This window comes from Bos taurus, chromosome 16 (assembly GCF_002263795.3).
Source record: "Bos taurus isolate L1 Dominette 01449 registration number 42190680 breed Hereford chromosome 16, ARS-UCD2.0, whole genome shotgun sequence".
In the NCBI taxonomy this organism is placed as follows: domain Eukaryota; kingdom Metazoa; phylum Chordata; class Mammalia; order Artiodactyla; family Bovidae; genus Bos; species Bos taurus.
The window spans coordinates 66,356,893-66,375,728 of record NC_037343.1 but is presented as its reverse complement, the minus strand read 5'-3'; the positions used below and the strand labels follow the sequence as shown (position 1 = coordinate 66,375,728).

General features: G+C 39.1%; 1 long non-coding RNA gene across 1 annotated transcript; it reads right to left on the bottom strand.

Annotated features, from left to right (window-relative positions):
- Nucleotides 1–628: 628 nt before the first annotated feature.
- Nucleotides 629–17,949, bottom strand: LOC132342493 (uncharacterized). Its single transcript, XR_009490903.1, has 4 exons — nucleotides 17,651–17,949; nucleotides 15,046–15,159; nucleotides 14,653–14,806; nucleotides 629–911 (listed from the first exon to the last, which is right to left on the bottom strand). It is a non-coding gene; the product is annotated as an uncharacterized lncRNA (long non-coding RNA).
- Between the last annotated feature and the right edge of the window lie 887 nt (nucleotides 17,950–18,836).

The following is an 18,836-nucleotide window of genomic DNA, read 5'->3' as shown; positions in this document are numbered from 1 at the left end:
ATCCACAGGAGCCAGCATATGGAAACAACCTAAGTGTCCGTCAACAGGTAAGTGGCTAAGGAAAATGTGGTACGGACGTGACAAAGATATATAGACACACATGTATAAAGCGTAATACTGCTCAGCCGTACAAAAGTAAGAAACCTTGTCATTTCCAACAACATGGATATACGTGGGGGACATTACGCTAAGTGAAATAAGACATAACAGAGCAAGACAAACACTGCATGATTCCACTTATATGTGGAATTTTAAAAAATGTTGAACTCATAGAAACAGAGAGTAGACCATTAGTTACTAGAGGGTGGGGAAAACAGACAGATGCTGTCAAACAGTACCAGCCTTCAGCTATAATAAGATGAATAAACTCTGGGGATGTAACATACAGCATGGTGACTAAAGTTATTAATACTGTACTGTGTACTTGAAATTTGCTAAGAGAATAAATCGTAAACGTTCTCATCACACATACACACAAAACGGTAATTAGGTGAGGTGACAAGGTGTTAATAAACCTAATTGTGGTTAATATTTTACCATGTATATCAAATCATCATGATGTACACTGTAAATATCTTACTATTTTGTCAACTAAACCTTAATAAATGTGAACAAAAAACAACATGAATTTATGGCTGTTAAAAATCACATTGTATCTGTAATATATAATATATAGTATATACTATTTTATTTGTCAAAGTCCATGGGGTCGCTAAGAGTCGGACACGACTGAGCGACTACCCTTTCACTTTTCACTTTCATGCATTGGAGAAGGAAATGGCAACCCACTCCAGTGTTCTTGCCTGGAGAATCCCAGGGACGGGGGAGACTGGTGGGCTTCCATCCATGGGGTCGCACAGATTCGGACACGACTGAAGTAACTTAGCAGCAGCAGCAGCAGCATATTAAAACTGGGGGAAGATGAATAAAACAAATACAAAAAACAAATGAACTGAATCCATCTAAATGCCATTTCTAATATATTCAGTCTCCTAATTTAGAAAAGTTATAAGATTTATAGAACTTTGTACTGTCCCTGTAAACAATCTAAATTAATATTATACAGTTCAGAGGATTCATTAAGCCATTTCTTGTGTTCTCTCACTGCATAATAAAGAAAAGTATGAAATTAGTATTTTACTCTTAATAGTACCAGCTAACATTTATTGTTTATTACATCAAGGACTGTACTAGGTGCTTTTTAGCTTTAGTTCATTTAATCCTAATAACCACACCAAGTACTCTCGCTATATCCCTTTTATAGAGAGGAAAACTGAAATTTAGAAAGCATACAGCCAAGGTCACAAAACTAGAAAATGGCAGAGAACAAATCTAAAACAATGACCTATGAAATGCCAAAGCTCAACCTCTAAATCACTGCACTATAAAATTCTGGTAGCATGAAAAACCTAATACATTTGGATAGGGATGATAATTATTTACAGTTCGATCTTAGAAAGGATGAACTAGGAACTGCTGGCGACACCCAGGACCTCCCAAACATAGGGACCCTCTGATTTCATCATTACACGCACATCATTAGAGGACAGGAAATGACCTTCTAGGCATGTGGGAAAAGCGGGTGGGGATATGTGAAAACTAGCAAGATGAGGAAATAAGCAGCAAAAAAGTGGTTCGACTGCATAAGAGTGATACTGATTAGAACCATTTGTGTGTGCTCCGTTTACATTTGTACTGCAACACAGCAGGCTGCACAGATTTTGTGTTTTTATCATATATGTTTTATTTTATAGCAACAAATTCTTCCCACTGGACCTCTCACATTTGAATGCAGAGAATCAGCACATGTGGACTTGGGTGTTATCCTGACCTAGGTTTGAAGCTTGCTGCATTATTTATTGCCAGCGTAGCCTTGGGCAACCTGTACAAACTCTAACCTCAGGTTTTTCACCTGTAAAGTGAAGGTTAAAAAAAAAAAAAAAGGAAGAACATGTTTTAAATATCATATAGTATTTAATACATGTAAAACCACATGGCACTTTGTTAACTATTATTTGCATTGTGATGGTGATTAATAAGCAAGGCCATTTGAGCATCGAAAACTTGAAATGGTTTTGTTTTTCTAATTAGACAAAAGCATTGTCCTCACCTCCCTCCATTTTGCAGCTGTTTCCAATTTATAGTCCCACCTCCTTGCCCCCCACCCCCATGGTGGGACTTCTGTATCCTTCAGCAAATACAACTCGCTAAGAGAAGAAACAAGGATAAAACAAACAGCGGGGTGGAGTAACAGAAGAATGAGAATAAAAGGAAGAGGCTATTTTTAAGTTTATAAAACAACCTCATGCCTTGCAGCAGAAATAGATCCAGCATTGCCAACAGAGAAGGGAAATTTCTTTGTGGGCTTCTTGGGGAGAAAGGAAGATAATTTATTGCAGTGAACCATCCAGAGATGTTTGGAGAGAAGGCTTCATCCAGCCCTTAGACAACATTCCCATCATGCCACACATAAATATCCAGGGTCCAGATATAATCGAACTGACTTCAACCAAGAGTCAAGACATCTAAACCAGAAACACGTTAACTGAAGGCATATTCTATGGGATTTTATACATTTGAACAAGAAGACCAAGAGATACAGTCCCAGGGATTGAATCAGGCCTTAAATATATGGTATTAAATATGAATAAACTGGAGATAATAGCAGAGACCTTAAGCAAAGCATGTAGAATAAGTTAAGTGCTCAGTAACCTTTGGGAAACTCTAATCTCTGATATTTCGTTTGTTAAAGGGGAGGAGAAATAGTTCACAGGATCTCAGCTTAGAGGGGAGACTTGGCTGGAGAGCAGTCAGGTTGAACATCTGAGCCTGTTGAGAAAAAGAGGGTGCTTCAGGGGGATAGAGCACAGAGCAACAGGGACCCCTTCCAAGAGCCTGCAACTGAGATCTTCACAAAGCTGTTATTTGTGTTTACAAGAGTATTTATTATGTTTATTTGAGATTTATTATAGAAGAAGAATATTGGCAATGGACCAACTTCTAATGAATAGATAATTGGCAAAACACTTTATCATTGACTCATTGTTCCTGAGGAAACTGTTTAATCTTTATCACTTCAATCTGTCAATAAAACATGAGAAAGACTATGCCCTCACTCTGCATCTGAGTAATATGAGAAGTGCACAAGATAACCACTGCCCTTCAGGAGAGCTGCCACTCAAGCACCAGTGAATTCTTCAAAGTCCAACCCCACTCTGGTGCACAACCACTGTGGAGGAAGAAGGAGTGACTGGTGAAACCTCATTCAGTAATTCAAAAAGTAAAAAGGGAGAGAGGGTGGGAGTCCTGAATGGCCTGAGGTATCAAAGGGATTTGAGACAAATTATGAAAAATAAGAGAGAAAATACAAGCCAAAGATGGAAGCACAGTACAATATTTAAATAATAAAGAGGCAAACATCCCAACTGAGTTTTGCAGTCCAGTTCAGTTTAGTCACTCAGTCGTGTCCGACTCTTTGCCACCCCATGGACTGCAGCACGCCTGTCCATCACCAACCAAATACCTACATAAAAATAGCAGTCAGTTAAAGCTGGGAAGGAAGTGAAGAAAGAAAGGGGGGTGAAGAGTTAAAATTAAAAAGACAATGATGCTTTTGAACTGTGGTGCTGGAGAAGATTCTTGAGTCCCTTGGACTGCAAGGAGATCAAATGAGTCACTCCTAAAGGAAATCAACCCTGAATATTCACTGGAGGAGGCAGAGGATGTGATGGTTAGATAGCACCACTGACTCAGCGGACATAAATTTGCGCAAACTCCAAGAGATAGTAAAGGACAGAGGAGTCTGGCTTGCTATAGTCCAAGGGGTCACAAAGAGTCAGACACAACTGAGGGACTCAACAACAGCTACAACTTTTTATTCCTTTTCTTTAAAGAAATTATTTCAAGTCATTGCTTACTTTTGACTTTTTAAAACTGCCTTACAGAGCCACAAAGCCAAGTATTTGGTCATTTTAAAGGGAAATGTATTATAAATGCGCTAATTGAAGGATGGTGATTCGTGATGAGTTAAAGAAAATGATAACCCAAGAGTAAGGGTATATCTGATTTGATCCTGCCCTGTCTAGGGAGAGAGACACTGGGACTTATTTCTATCTGGACTTTCACTTTTTTACTTGAAGAATGAACTTTAGTTTCTCTTTGGCGTATCTGAACTGCCAGCATCACTCGTCTTTGCTTTAGGGCCAGCATTAAGTGAAATGAAGGTTACGTGAACACAAGCACTACTACACCGAGACAGTCGAGCTGAAAACAGAGCTGGCTACTGAGTGACTAAAGGACTGGATATGCTGGACAAAGGGACAATTCACACACTGGGTGGGATGAAGTGGACAGCGAGAGATTTCATCATGCTACTCATAACAGTGCGCAATTTAGAACTTATGAATTGTTTACTTCTGGAATTTTTCCACATATTTTCAGGCTGAAATTGACGATGGGTAACTGAACATGCAGAAAGAGAAATCGTGGATGAGGGGGGACTGCTGATTTTGTTAAGGCTTGGTTTTGTTTCTAAATAAGCATATAATTGCTGTTTTCATTTTATAATATCCCCGAGGCTGCGTGGATGACAGCACTCCCTCCTGCCCCATGCATTTGAACCTTAGCTTTGTTCTGAGGACCGGGTTTCACCTCCATCCCCACTACCCACCCCCTCACCAGCACCACCCGACTCCCAGCCCCATGCTCCTTCTGCCACTGGCCCAGGGGAGCTTCCACTCTCAAAGTGGCCCTGCTTCTTGGCCTCCTGCTCCTTCAGGGCAGGCCTCTGGCTCCTGGAAAATTGGGCAATGCCACCATAACTGCTGGACCAGAAGACCATTTCACCGCTCCCTTTCTCTTTCCTTTTAAACCCCAACCACCCTACTCCCTCAGCTCCATTCCACCCCACCCCGTAACACTCTATCACCGACTCCTGTGCCTCTCCTTTATACTGAGCACAGGTTCTAATTCTGTATCAGTTTACTAAACTAATGGAGGCAGGATCCATGTCTACTTAGCTCATGGTTACATTTCAGCATCTACTACCAAGCTATCTAGATGACACACAGTAAAACGTGTTAAATGGATGCGTGAGCAAACGGCTACTATCCCCATCCATCCCCATCCATCCGGCTGCTCAGGCTGCCTGATCTCACTGACGGCCTCAGGCGACTCACTCGTGGTCAGCAGCAGCCTGCACAACAGGACAGTTTATTCATTGTTCCTACGGCTTGGCACAGAGGAGACATTCTACTTATGAGTCAAGTGCCACTAGAAGGACTGTTGCTCAGTAAACCAAGGGCCACATCTCTGGGCAGCCTCTCGGCGACTGTCCCTTTCTCAGCTACAGAAACAGGAGTGAACTCACCACGCGCCAGGGGAACCCGCTCTCTGCAACTCCCACCATTCTATTAGAAACACTGCTGAGCCTTTTAATCCCTCCAACTCCTTCCCGAGAGGCCAGTGGACCACCTCGCCTGCTCCTTCCTGATAGTAGGTCCTCTTCACCAGAAAAAAATGAAATGGCAATGTGTTCAGAGTAATTTTAAAAGCTTTCTGTGATTTGTGGATTAGCCATGTCTAATAAGCTGTAGTTTATTAGGAAAAAATAATGTGTTTTTTCTAATCAAAATGATCCACATATATTAGTTACAAGCTTTTTGGATGAGACGTGCTAAAACAAATAATTATCTTTCATGCTAATGCAGCAGTGAAGGCAAAATGCCCCAAACTCCAATCTATCATAGGTATTTTATCCAACTCCTACTCGAGATCTTTAGCCGATTTATTTTCATCCTCAAGAAACATACTAGTAGAAGATATAAAAGGCTGGCATGAATTTGTTCTGATTTCATTTGCTATCTATGATATGTTACTCCCTCACCTACTACATTTTATGTTTCAATATATTGAGTTAATTTTTCAGTTTCCTTATTTGGGCCTCAGATTTTTACATAATTTCTCAGCATGAAGAAAAAAACGATTAAAATATGTTTTAATTGCTCACAAGTTTTTCTTCTGATCCTGAGAACTGTATTTGCTTCTGTTTAATCCTCCCTTATTAAGTACACCTCTAAGAAATGACTTCATGCATCTTGCAACACACCACACCCTTTAAATAAAGGGGAGGCTTCCACAGGATGATGACTAAACCCTACACTGCTCTGCATAATGCGACCAGAGCCCTTATATTAGAAGATAGCCATCTGCCATTGCCTCTTACACAATCAGTTCCTAAAGCCACAAAGTATGACCCACATGTCTTAGGCTCCATATCACAGCATGAAAAGCCACAGGATTTTCACATTTGTTTAACATCATTTTAACCCGTTGTGAACTTTGCTTTTCACCTTACCAAGAAGCCCACCACCAACCCCTGTGGAGAATGCCCAGGGCTCGGGACTCAGGACCAGATGACTTCATTTTACATTGTTGTTTCTACACCTGCAGAGCTCATCTTAGCAAAGATTCTTCTGTGTGAAGTCAGCTTTTCCCCTCATCTTTACCTTTGTTCTCCAATATCATCAATTCTTTAGCGGAGAAAATCCTGTCTAGCAAAACTTTAAAGTTTGCTACTAGAACCAAAAAAAAAAAAAAAGCTGGCAGAACAGGGGTGTGAACATGTATTAAGAATATAGTCAAATGACTTTTCATTTCTTTTATCCAACTTTAGCTGTGAAAAAATACAGTAGAGAAATAATACAGGGAAGAACAAACAAATATAAATGAAGTTATAGTGAGTTGGTTTGCCCACAATTTCTTGGTTTTTTTTTCCCTTGGTTTTTTCCCCTTAACACTGGCCACTCCTCAAATAGCCTTTACTAGTTCCTTCTAATCTGTTTGACTTCTTTTAAAAAAAATATATATTAATAAGGCTGTTAAAGTGAGACATAACATACATACCATAAACTTCACTGGGCTTTCCTGGTGGCTTAGTTGGTAAAGAATCTGCCTGCAGTGTGGAAGACCTGGATTCAATCTCTGGGTCAGGAAGATCCCCTAGAGAAGGGCATGGCAACCCACTCCAGTAATCTTGCCCTGAGAATCCCCATGGACAGAGGAGCCTGGTGGGCTACAGTCCACAGGGTGGCAAAAAGTCGGACACAACTGAGCGACTATGCACAAACTTCATGTCTTAAGTGCACAGTTCAAAGATTTTCAGTAAATTTACCAAGTCGCACAACCACACCACTGCCATACAGTTTTAGAACATTTCCATTTCCTCGAAAAGGTCCCTTGTATGTATTTCTTTGACTTATCTGGGAGCTTAGTCTTTGAACCACTTGTCTTTATACTCACTTCCTAGATGATCTCATCTGGTCTCTATATTTTAAATACCAGATATACATTAACGAGTCCCAAATCTACATCCCCACTCTGAACCTTTCCCCTGAACTCCAGACTCATCTCCTAAACATCTAATAGGCATCTCAAACTCAGAATGCTCCAAACTGAGTTTTGATCTTTCCCTAAAACTGTTCCTCCCAATCTTCCCTAGCCAGGTAATAGCAATTTTTTATTCCAGTTGCTCAAGCCAAAACCCCTGGAGTCATCTTCAACTCCTGTCTGTCTTCATATCCCAACACCAAACCCATCAAGAAATCCTGTTGACTCTACCTGTAAAACAGAGGCAGAATCCAGCTACTTGTCATACCCAGACTGCTACTACCTGGGTCCACGCCACCACACCTCTCACCTGGGTTATTGCCAATAGTTCCCTGACTGGTCTCCTGCTCTTGTGCTTACTCTCTGCCTTCTATTCTCCACACAGAAGCCAGAGTAATTCTTATAAAATTTATTCAGGTTGTGTCACAACTCTACTCGAAATTCTACAATGCAGCTATTTTTAGTCCCATACAGTTTCTTTGTATTTTGTTGCTTGAGGAGAAGCATGGGGCAAATTACGGACAAAAGATACCAAAAGACCAAAAAAATTTGCTGCCACTTCTGAAGAGCCAGGAGCAAAAACTGAATGTTAGGAGCAAAAGCAGGGTATAGTGCATGCCCTCTGCACTCAACCCCGCTAGAGGGGTGGGCAAAACACCTAAGCCACTCCTCTGCCTGACACCTGGACACACTCTTACCCTCACCCCACGGGAGGAACAAGCTCGCCCTCCCCCAGGGAGTGAGCACACAAGGGACCTTCTTGTTTGTTCTCACTACTCCTGCTGTAGCTGCTGCTGCTGCTGCTGCTAAGTCGCTTCAGTCGTGTCCGACTCTGTGTGACCCCAGAGACGGCAGCCCACCAGGCTCCCCCGTAGCAGGGGCCCTCATAAAGCCTTGCCTAGGGGAAAAAAAAAAACTGTAATGACTTCCCACCACATACAAAACAAAAGCCAATATCCTTACAATGGCTTCAGTTCAGTTCAGTCGCTCAGTCATATCCGACTCTTCGCTACCCCATGGACTACAGCACGCCAGGCCTCCCTGTCTATCACAAACTCTTGGAGCTTACTCACACTCATGTCCGTCGCATCAGTGATGCCATCCAACCATCTCACCCTCTGTTGTCCCCTTCTCCTCCCGCCTTCAATCTTCCCCAGCACCAGGGTCTTTTCTAGTGAGTCAGTTCTTAGCATCAGGTGGCCAAAGTATTGGAGTTTCAGCTTCAACATCAGTCCTTCCAATGAATATTCAGGACTGATCTCCTTTAGGATGGACTGGTTGGATCTCCTTGCAGTCCAAGGGACTCTCAAGAGTCTTCTCCAACACCACAGTTCAAAAGCATCAATTCTTTGGCGCTCAGCTTTCTCAGTTGCCCCCATAAGTGCTTTGACTTTGACTCCTACTAGCTTCTTCCTTGTTCACTCTGCTTCAGTCTCACCGTCCTCCTTGTTCTTTCTGACACATTTGGTTCAGAATCTTAGTAAGGACTGTTCCTTCTGCCTACAAGATTCTTTCCCAGATAACTGGTTAAATTCTTTATCTCCTACATGTCTTCCCTCAAAACCTACCTCTCAATGAATCCTATCTTCATCACCCTATTTAAGGCTATAAATTTCCCCTCCACTCTTAATCCCTCTTACCTTATTCTGCTTTTTCTTGTTATATGGAACTTTCCACCCTTTAACTTAAAGGGCTGCTTCTAAACTTAATATAAAAGAGCAAAGGGCCAAATAATTTTATTAGAGAATGAGAAAGGATATTATCCCCACTGAACAGGAAACTTATTGTAAAGCTGCAGCCATTAAAAGGGCATATCAATGCAAAAGGGTGCAGAGATGGAAAAATGAGACCAATCAAAAAGAACAAAGGGCCCAGAAATAAATGTACATCGACATAGGAACTCGGGATATGACATGCTAGCATCACAAATCATTGAGAAAGAAACGATTATATATTTAATAACTTGTACCAGGACAACTGGCTTTCTAGTTGGAAAAAGATAAAATTAGAGCCCTATTTTACATCACACACAAAAGAGATCCCAGACTGATTAAGAAACTAAACAGAAACTCTTAAACCTTAAGAGAAAAATACAGGAAAATATGCTTATGACACCCTGGTAGGAAAAGTTTTTATGAACAGGACAAAAAATCATACAAACCATGAATATATAGAAATATTTGACTATACTACTATATAAAAGCATCTGTATAGTAGTAGACACAATAAACCACTTTAAAATGAATGCCAACATCTAAAAGATGATACATATAATTGGAAAAGGACTGGTTTCCACTATTTATATGTATTTTAACCATAAGAAATAATTAAAAAACAAACAATTTTATGGAAACACTTTTAAGGTTTAAAATAAAATTTAAATGTTGGAATATACAAATGGGCAATTAATTCACAGAAAAGGAAATTTATCTGGCCAGTATCAGATCAGATCAGTTGCTCAGTCATGTCCGACTCTTTGCGACTCTATGAATCGCAGCACACCAGGCCTCCCTGTCCATCACGAACTCCCGGAGTTCACTCAAACTCACGTCCATCGAGTCAGTGATGCCATCCAGCCATCTCATCCTCTGTCGTCCCCTTCTCCTCCTGCCCTCAATCCCTCCCAGCATCAGAGTCTTTTCCAATGAGTCAACTCTTCGCCTCAGGTGGCCAAAGTACTGGAGTTTCAGCTTTAGCATCATTCCTTCCAAAGAAATCCCAGGGCTGATCTCCTTCAGAATGGACTGGTTGGATCTCCTTGCAGTCCAAGGGACTCTCAAGAGTCTTCTCCAACACCACAGTTCAAAAGCATCAATTCTTCGGCGCTCAGCCTTCTTAACAGTCCAACTCTCACATCCATACATGACCACTGGAAAAACCATAGCCTTGACTAGACAAACCTTTGTTGGCAAAGTAATTCACTGCTTTTGAACATGATATCTAGGTTGGTCATAACTTTCCTTCCAAGGAGTAAGCGTCTTTTAATTTCATGGCTGCAGTCACCATCTGTAGTGATTTTGGAGCCCAGAAAAATAAAGTCTGACACATACGGAATATATTCAAACTTGCTGAATGAATATGCAATTAAAATGATGATACTCTCCTAGTGGCTCCACAAAATATAAAGTCTGATAATACAAACTGTAATTCATAAGAATGTAGGAGAAATGAAACTGTTATACTCCCTGATGGTGTGCAACAATTTGGACAACAATTTGACAATACCCAATAAAGTTGAAAATGCATGTATTGTACCACACAATCCATCCATTTTTAGAAACTAACCTAGAGAAACCCTCTTATATGCACACAACACTGTGTACAGCATGTTCATTGCAGCTTTGCTTGTGATTGCAAAAAATAATGGAAAATAATTCAAATGCCCAGCAGCAAGAGAAGGTATAGATAAGTATTGATGTAATAAATTTATCAAAACAGTAAATTTCAAAAACACAATTACAATTTTTTTAAAAACTATCTATAAAGCCATATATTTAATGAGTTTTTTAACTATGCTAATTCTTATAAAAATAAAATATAAATACATCTACATAAATAGAAAAAATACATGATTTGCAGTGAATCATAAAAATAGCCATAACTTCCCACCCCTCCTAGAGATCCACTTTTACAGTGTGACTTTACCACCCCTTCCACCAAGAAGTGAAGTCTGTTTTCCCACCCCTGGAATCTCATGTCATCGTGACTCTCATTTTCACCCACAGAATGCAGTAGAAGCGATAGTTTGCCAGTGGCTAAACGCACTTCCATTCTACTCTTCCTCTCAGAACCTCCTAGTATCTAGAGAATAAACTTGGTCTAGCCTGCTGAGTGATGAGCACTCCATGGTGCAGTCAGCCCTATCTCCCTTGGCTACAATCAGCTAACCACTAGACACAAGAGTAGAGCTGTAGTAAGACAAACGAGAACCCATGTGACCTGCCAAATGACCACAGACACATGAGCAAGCCTAGGTCAGATCAGCCCAGCCCATCTCAGGTCAGCAGCATCATCCAGCTGACCTGTACACTCATGAGCAATAACAAGGGGTTGTTGTTTTACATCACTAAGAATTAGGGGTAATTTTACTGTACAGCAGTAAATATGGGATGCATATGTTATCTTCAGTATAATGACCTCAAAGGAGAGAGGGAAAGGGAGACTATGAAGGGGAGGGAGACAGCTTCACCTTTTACACTTACTTTTTTCAGGATTTAGAAGTCCTCAAATCCTATGATAAATCTGGACAACGGTAACACAGGGGTCTGTTATATTATTTTTAGAATTAATCTGAAATATTGCCTAACTGGTTTAAAGAAGCATGCTACCATTCTTTCCTTTTTTGTCATATGAATATGGTAGAAGCTATGGTTTTTCCAGTAGTCATGTATGGATGTGAGAGTTGGACTGTGAAGAAAGCTGAGCACCAAAGAATTGACGCTTTTGAACTGTGGTGTTGGAGAAGACTCTTGAGAGTCCCTTGGACTGCAAGGAAATCCAACCAGTCCATTCTGAAGGAGATCAGTCCTAGGTGTTCTTTGGAAGGACTGATGCTAAAGCTGAAACTCCAGTACTTTGGCCACCTGATGCGAAGAGTTGACTCATTGGAAAAGACTCTGATGCTGGGAGGGATTGGAGGCAGGAGGAGAAAGGGACGACAGAGGATGAGACGGCTGTATGACATCATCGCCTCGACGGACAAGAGTTTGGGTGAACTCCGGGAGTTGGTGATGGACAGAGAGGCCTGGCATGCTGCAATTCATGGGGTCGCAAAGAGTCGGACACGACTGAGCAACTAAACTGGACTGAACTGAACTGAGACATGACTAAAAGATCTGGTTCATCATATGGTTCTCATGTAGACTGGCTACACAGAAATGTGGAAATATTAGATCTAGACTTTTGTAATTGACGTCATGAGCCATTTAACTCAGACTGACCAAATATTATGGTTACACCTCATCTGTAGTAGCATATAAACAAGAGTTAAGAAAAATATCAAGCCCTCAATTAATCAGAACTCAATAAACAAATTTCTTTCATGGAAAAAGTCTATTTTTAAAAGAAAACAAAAACAAACTATTATCAAAGATATTCTTTAATTTTTAGACGAAGTCCTGGGGTCAGCGCCAAGTCAAGATAATCTTCACAAGTTCAATATTAAGGTAGGAGAATGGCTGTACATTTTTGAGAAATATTTTCATCAAAGACTGAGATAAAATGTGTTTCTAGCTGATCTTCACTTTATCAAAAAATTAATTGTGCATCCCATCCAGCGATGCTGCTTTTATTGAACAGAATTATTTTCAGTTTGTTGCAATATAATCCCAAAATCTTAAAAAAAAAAACACCTCATATTGTATGTATGGCCTAGTCCCTTCACTGTTCACCTGAAATTATCACAACATTATTAATTGGCTATACACCAATACAAGAGAAGGAAATGGCAACCCACTCAAGTATTCTTGCCTAAAGAATCCTGTGGACAGAGGAGCCTGGTGGGCTGCTGTCTATGGGGTCGCACAGAGTCAGACACAACTGAAGTGACTTAGCAGCAGCAGCAGCATACACCAATACAAAATTAAAAGTTAAAGAGAAAAAACTTTAACTTAAATTAGAAAGGCCTTTTATGATTTAACTTTGAAATATGAAGTTGAGGCCAAACTTCTGCCTTATCACTTTTCCTAATTTGTATACAGTTACTTGGAATGGAAAAAGAAATCTCATTCTGTGCCATTTGAGTGAAGCCAAAACTATCCAAAATTGCAAGGACTCCTCTCTTTTGGAGACAATGAAAGTCTCAGGAGAAGTGAAACTACCATCTTTAAAAAGAACCAGGAGTAATCAAATACTGTACAGTTTTTTACCTGTTTTTAAATATGTTGAATTTGGATGTTAAGTGAATATTTTGTGATTCTTGTAGGAATTAAAAAAAAAAAATCTGCACAAAACTAGGCCTATCCATAAATCCCTAGCCCCGGGGCAACCAGTTGAAAAAGTTTCATTAATCTTTACAAGTTAAAGGATTTCTAAGGAGCCAGTGCCCCTGATTTGGATAGAATCCGTTCACCACATTCAAATTTAATGAAGGACAGAAAGTGAAAGTGAAAGTCACTCAGTCGCATCTGACTCTTTGTGACCCCATGGACTATACTGTCCATGGAATTCTCCAGGCCAGAATACTGGAGTGGGTATCCTTTCCCTTCTCCAGGGGATCTTCCCAACTCAGGGATTGAACCCAGGTCTCCCACATTGCAGGTGGATTCTTTACCAGCTGAGCCACCAGGGAAGCCCAAGGAAAGGCAGAGTCTATACCTAAAACTCTAGGTGAAAACATAAGCAAGCAATGACCAACCTCTCTGCCATTTAGAGCTAGGAGCACAAAGGCTTCCTTTACAGGGGAAATAATGGGAAAAGTGGAACCAACATCATTCCAGGTGCAAGAGATGAGGAAAGGAAATTTGTGGCCAAAAGACAAGGTCAGAAAAGAGGATTTGGAAGAGAGTTGATCTGAGACAAACAGACAAAGTAGAAAGTGTATGGTCTGAAGTGAGTCAAGGCTGGCAGAATAAGTCAAGTCTACATGGAGCTGAAAATGAATCAATTTCATTTGCAAACAGAGCTGCAAGGCTACCTCATTCATATTTATTTATTTATTAAGTATATTAAATGCCCCTTTCTTTCTGCTTCTACTGCTGTCCATAAGTGATTATAAATAGTTTGTTGTAAGCTTTTTAGGTTTAATTTCTAATAAAGAATGACTATAGAGCTGCAAAAATTGTATAGCTGAAGGTCAATATGGCAAAATAAACCAAATAGCAAAATCACCTATCCCAATATTTGAGAAAACAAAAATCAAAAACATATATCAATAATATTTAAAATTTAAATAGTGCTTAGTATGTACCAGGTGTTATTCTTAGAACTGTATACATATTATCTTATTCAGTAACATAATACATTTATGAAAAAATACTATTATTATCACATTTTATAGATGTAGAAACTGAAGTACAGATTTTAGTAATTGGTAGGCCTCAGATAGGATCACAGGCAGTCTAAACGCAGAGCTTGTGTCTTTAACCACCATACTATTCTCCTCACAAACAGACAACAATGTGAATAGCAAGAGGAAAAAAAGTCCTCAGTTGCCATTCAAGGAAAGAATCTAAGCTTATGCCATAAACTTTGAAAAGAGGCATCTAAAAATATTAAGAAAGAAATAAAAAGGATTGAGAAGTATATTCTAATCCTATTCCCACTTACCAGAAACAGTACTGAATTAACATTTCGAATCAAACAAATCCAGAAAATTATTGCTCACACCCCAACAAAGAAAGCTGGTGATTAGTGAAACAAAGGAGTGCACAGGCAATGTCAGGAGGAGGTAACATTCCCGACTTTAGCATTTTCCAGGGATCTGTGAAAAAGGGGAAGTTGAATTAAAGCCTGAGACAATATGTTCAAAAATAAAATACATTCCTAACGAGTCTGCTCTTTATTATACAATGTTTAACACAATATTATATTAGAGCACAGAGCTCAGGTCTTCCAGTAAAGACTGCATGTAGCTCCCATCTCAATATGCAGCTTATAAACCATATTCGATGGAAGAAAAACAAATCTCAGATAAGGTGGCAAGTGTCCAAAAGAACTTACCTACATCAGAGCAAACTGAAGTTCAGTCCACATTAAAAATGAATCACATTGCAATGGCCAATACACAAACACGTTCACAGAGGATGAAACAATAAAATAAGATGAGAGAAGAACCTGCAGGGTGAAAAAAACTAACTGAGCGCCAAGACTACCACCATAGTGAATAGGGGGTCTATAAACTATGATCCCTTGGGACAGATCCAGGACACCACTTAGTTTTATAAAATGTTGCTGGCACACAGTTACATCCATTCATTTATGTATTATCTGTGGTCGCTTTTGCACTGTAACAGCAAAGCTGAGTAGTCACAACAAATCCATGTAGCTAAAAACCCCCAAATATTTACTAAGGGGGGCCAATACCTGCTCCAGAAAATAGATCCATTATAAACAAGCTGGCCCTCCTCTCCGGCTGTTTCCTGTTCCACCTTGAAATTGAATGTGCACTGCCATAAATGCTGTATGAGCTGATAGATCACACTTTGAATCACATTATTACATGCCTTGAAAAATGTACACTTCTTACCCTCAGTTTAAGCCAAGCATCTTTGATAATATACAATTATATAACTGCTAACATTTATTTAGCACTGTATGCTAGGTACTATTGTGTTTTTATAAGAATACAGAAAAATTGGTAAAGGTGATATATAAATAAATAACTTTCAGGCGGTATTACGTTAGTGGAAAATACTTCCTTGTTGCTTAATAATTCTTCTTCATAGATCAATATAAAATTTAAAAAATGAGGAAGGAGAAAAATCAAGCTCAAAGTTTTCTACTTTCATAACAATTTTTATTGAAAGCATCTTTGTAGTAAATAGTTGAGATTTGTTGACTTTATTAATTTTCAGAAAACATATCAGTCCGCAACCCTGATTATTGAGGATTTATTATTATTTCAAACAGTTACAAAGTACAGTACAAAATTACATGCTACTATTTTAACTTTGGAGCTTTCCAGGTGGCTCACTGGTAAAGAATCCACTTTCCACTGTAGGAGACACAGGTTTGATCCCTGGGTCAGGAAGATCCCCTGGAGAAGGAAATGGCAACCCACTCCAGTATTCTTCCCTGAAAAATCTCATGAACAGTGAAACCTGGTTCCACTACAGTCCATGGGGTTGCAAAGAGTTGTACACGAGTTAGTGACTAAGCACAGCACAGCAGCACTTTAACCTTGGCTAGGAATAAACAGAAATCACGTTTTATTCTCACTAGCCATTGAATTGAAATTTATAACATTGAGGAAAATACCCTAATAGATTAACTTGCTACCAACTCCTCAAATCCCAAATAAAAGCTAACACAGTTCCTTTGGGTGTTTCTTATTATCGAGCAGATGTTAAGTTTACTTATTTGAAAATAATTATAAAGTCTTGTATAAAAAGATTCTTCTCATCTGCAAACTCTGATCATGTGATTGTTGCCCGAAGTATTTCTGAGAATCCTAGGATAGCATTCAGGATCAGAGAAAATTGTCAAAATCAATTAGCAATGTCTGTTATGGGCATGCGTGATTTGGTCCATACTGTATGTTCATCATTTCTGATAGTATGAAAAGGAAAAGGACTGATTTTGGAATATTGGATATTGATATTCAAGGAACAGGGGAAGGAAGGGGGAGGAGCAGAAGAAAACTAACAATGGCATCATCATGGACACTAAAAAGAGAGTAGGTCCAGGAAGATGGACAATAGACATATTCCTTGAGATAGGTATATTCCTTGATTTGACATATCGTAATTCGCTGGAGACTTTCCTTCAGGTGATTTCAGCAGAATGATGGAGCAGAAGCTTAAACACAGAGACTAAGGAAATAAGGAAATGGATACAATCTACATATTTCTAAAAATCTAAGATTCCTCTCACTTCACTCCTCTCCCTAATATATAATAATGCACGTTTGGTTCTGATTATGTCTTTGTTCACAATTATGCATCCTGAAATTGTAGCTTCTGGTTATGTCCTTCTGGTATATCCAAATTGCCATTATACTGTTTTTCTCGATAAACACAGATAATTCTGGGAGCCTGTCTTACATTATTCTGATGACATCTCTTACAACTACTTTTCCTTTTCAGCTAAATTAATTACTTTTACTTGTGTTAAATAGATTTCCTGTTTCAATAATGTGAAACATACTATCGTTAAACACTACTTACAACTCCCAGAATATCAGATTAACATTCATAATGGTTCTCTTCAATTAAAGCTCAATAATGAGTTTTGGTTCTTCAGTATCTAATGTATTATTCAATACTTTAGGTTTTCAAAAACCTATTTAGAATATGTAAAATCCTGAAGTACTTCATCTAAGTCATATTGCAGTCGAAAAGGAGAAATAAACGTGATTTCTCCATGCAAATGTTCACTAAAAATGTAGATAATGTTATACTCAATTTACGAGTCACAACACTAAAGACACAATGGAATGAATACAACCAGATCCAGGGGCACATCCACATTCCAGTGTGCCACACCTCACTGGTTAAAACCTGGAAATACCAGTGTTTCCACTCACATACCAAGGCTTGTTCTAGGGAAAGAAATGAACAAATCTGATTTTACCACACTTTTATATACTTGAAAGAAACAATCATACCAAAAGCCAGAGAAATGGAAAGACGCTGAGTTGAGGAGAAATAAACCAGGAACAAAGCTGAGAGCCGTGACCCAGAATCAGTTCTCTACTCTGAAACTGATGAAAACGACTGACTTGCCAGGGTCGTAGTTTTCACATCTAAAAAATGAGAAAAGAGAGGTTGAAAATCTTCAAGGTTCTCTCCTGTTCAAATACCTGATGGTCTTGTGAGTCTACAATGATTAGGAAAGCACACTAAGCTATCAAGAGAAAACAGAACACAGAAGATCAGCTTCAAACTCAGGCAAAAGGAGAAGAACCCCCATTTTAAAGATTAGGTTTATAGTTAGGACATTTAAGGGAAACTGGCATATAAATTCACACAGGAACAAATACTGCAGGTATATTATGAAGGTAGGTTAAAATGTTCCTGTATAATCAAATCATCTGGGTATAAGTAAGGACGAAGGGAGTGCCAGTCTGTTACATCATGGTCATTAAGTGATTTAGGCTATGTCAATAGCTTGTGTAACAAGAAAAAAAAATCCACTGTTATTAAACAATAGGGAAAGATTTGTATCACATAATTTAAAAGTCAGAATCAAAGCCTTGTTGTGGCCCATATTATAGACTACCAGTTCATTATTTCCTGAGCACATCTCTCTGAAATAAGATTACTAGTAAAATTTTTTCCTTTTATTTTTATCTCTAGTAAATATTAAGTCTTCATGTTTGGGGCAGTTCTTAAATCCAGGCCAGTCTAAAACAGTAAAAATTTCCATTCTGTCAAGCTAGTCATTATTCATTCTCCAACTGAATCTTAAAAGAAATCTATCTTTTAGCTTCTTCCTCAATAACCAGTTAAGAAGGTTAATTATACACAAAACGTAAGGGCACATCACTTTTTTTCTTTCAGAATCACCATGTGAAATCCATTTCTGAACCATGTATCAGGTGGTACTCTGCATTTACCAAAATGTTAAAAGAGTACCTCGTCATATTTGCCATTTAAGTAACAATCATTTATTCAATTTTTACTATGTTCCAATTGTGCCAAACATTTTACATAAATTATTTCACTTAACCCTCACAATAATTTAGGGGGTAAATATCATTATCCTCATTTTACAGTTGTGTTGGACTCTTTGCGACCCCATGGACTATAACCACCAGGCTCTTCCATCCATGGCATTTCCCAAGCAAGAAT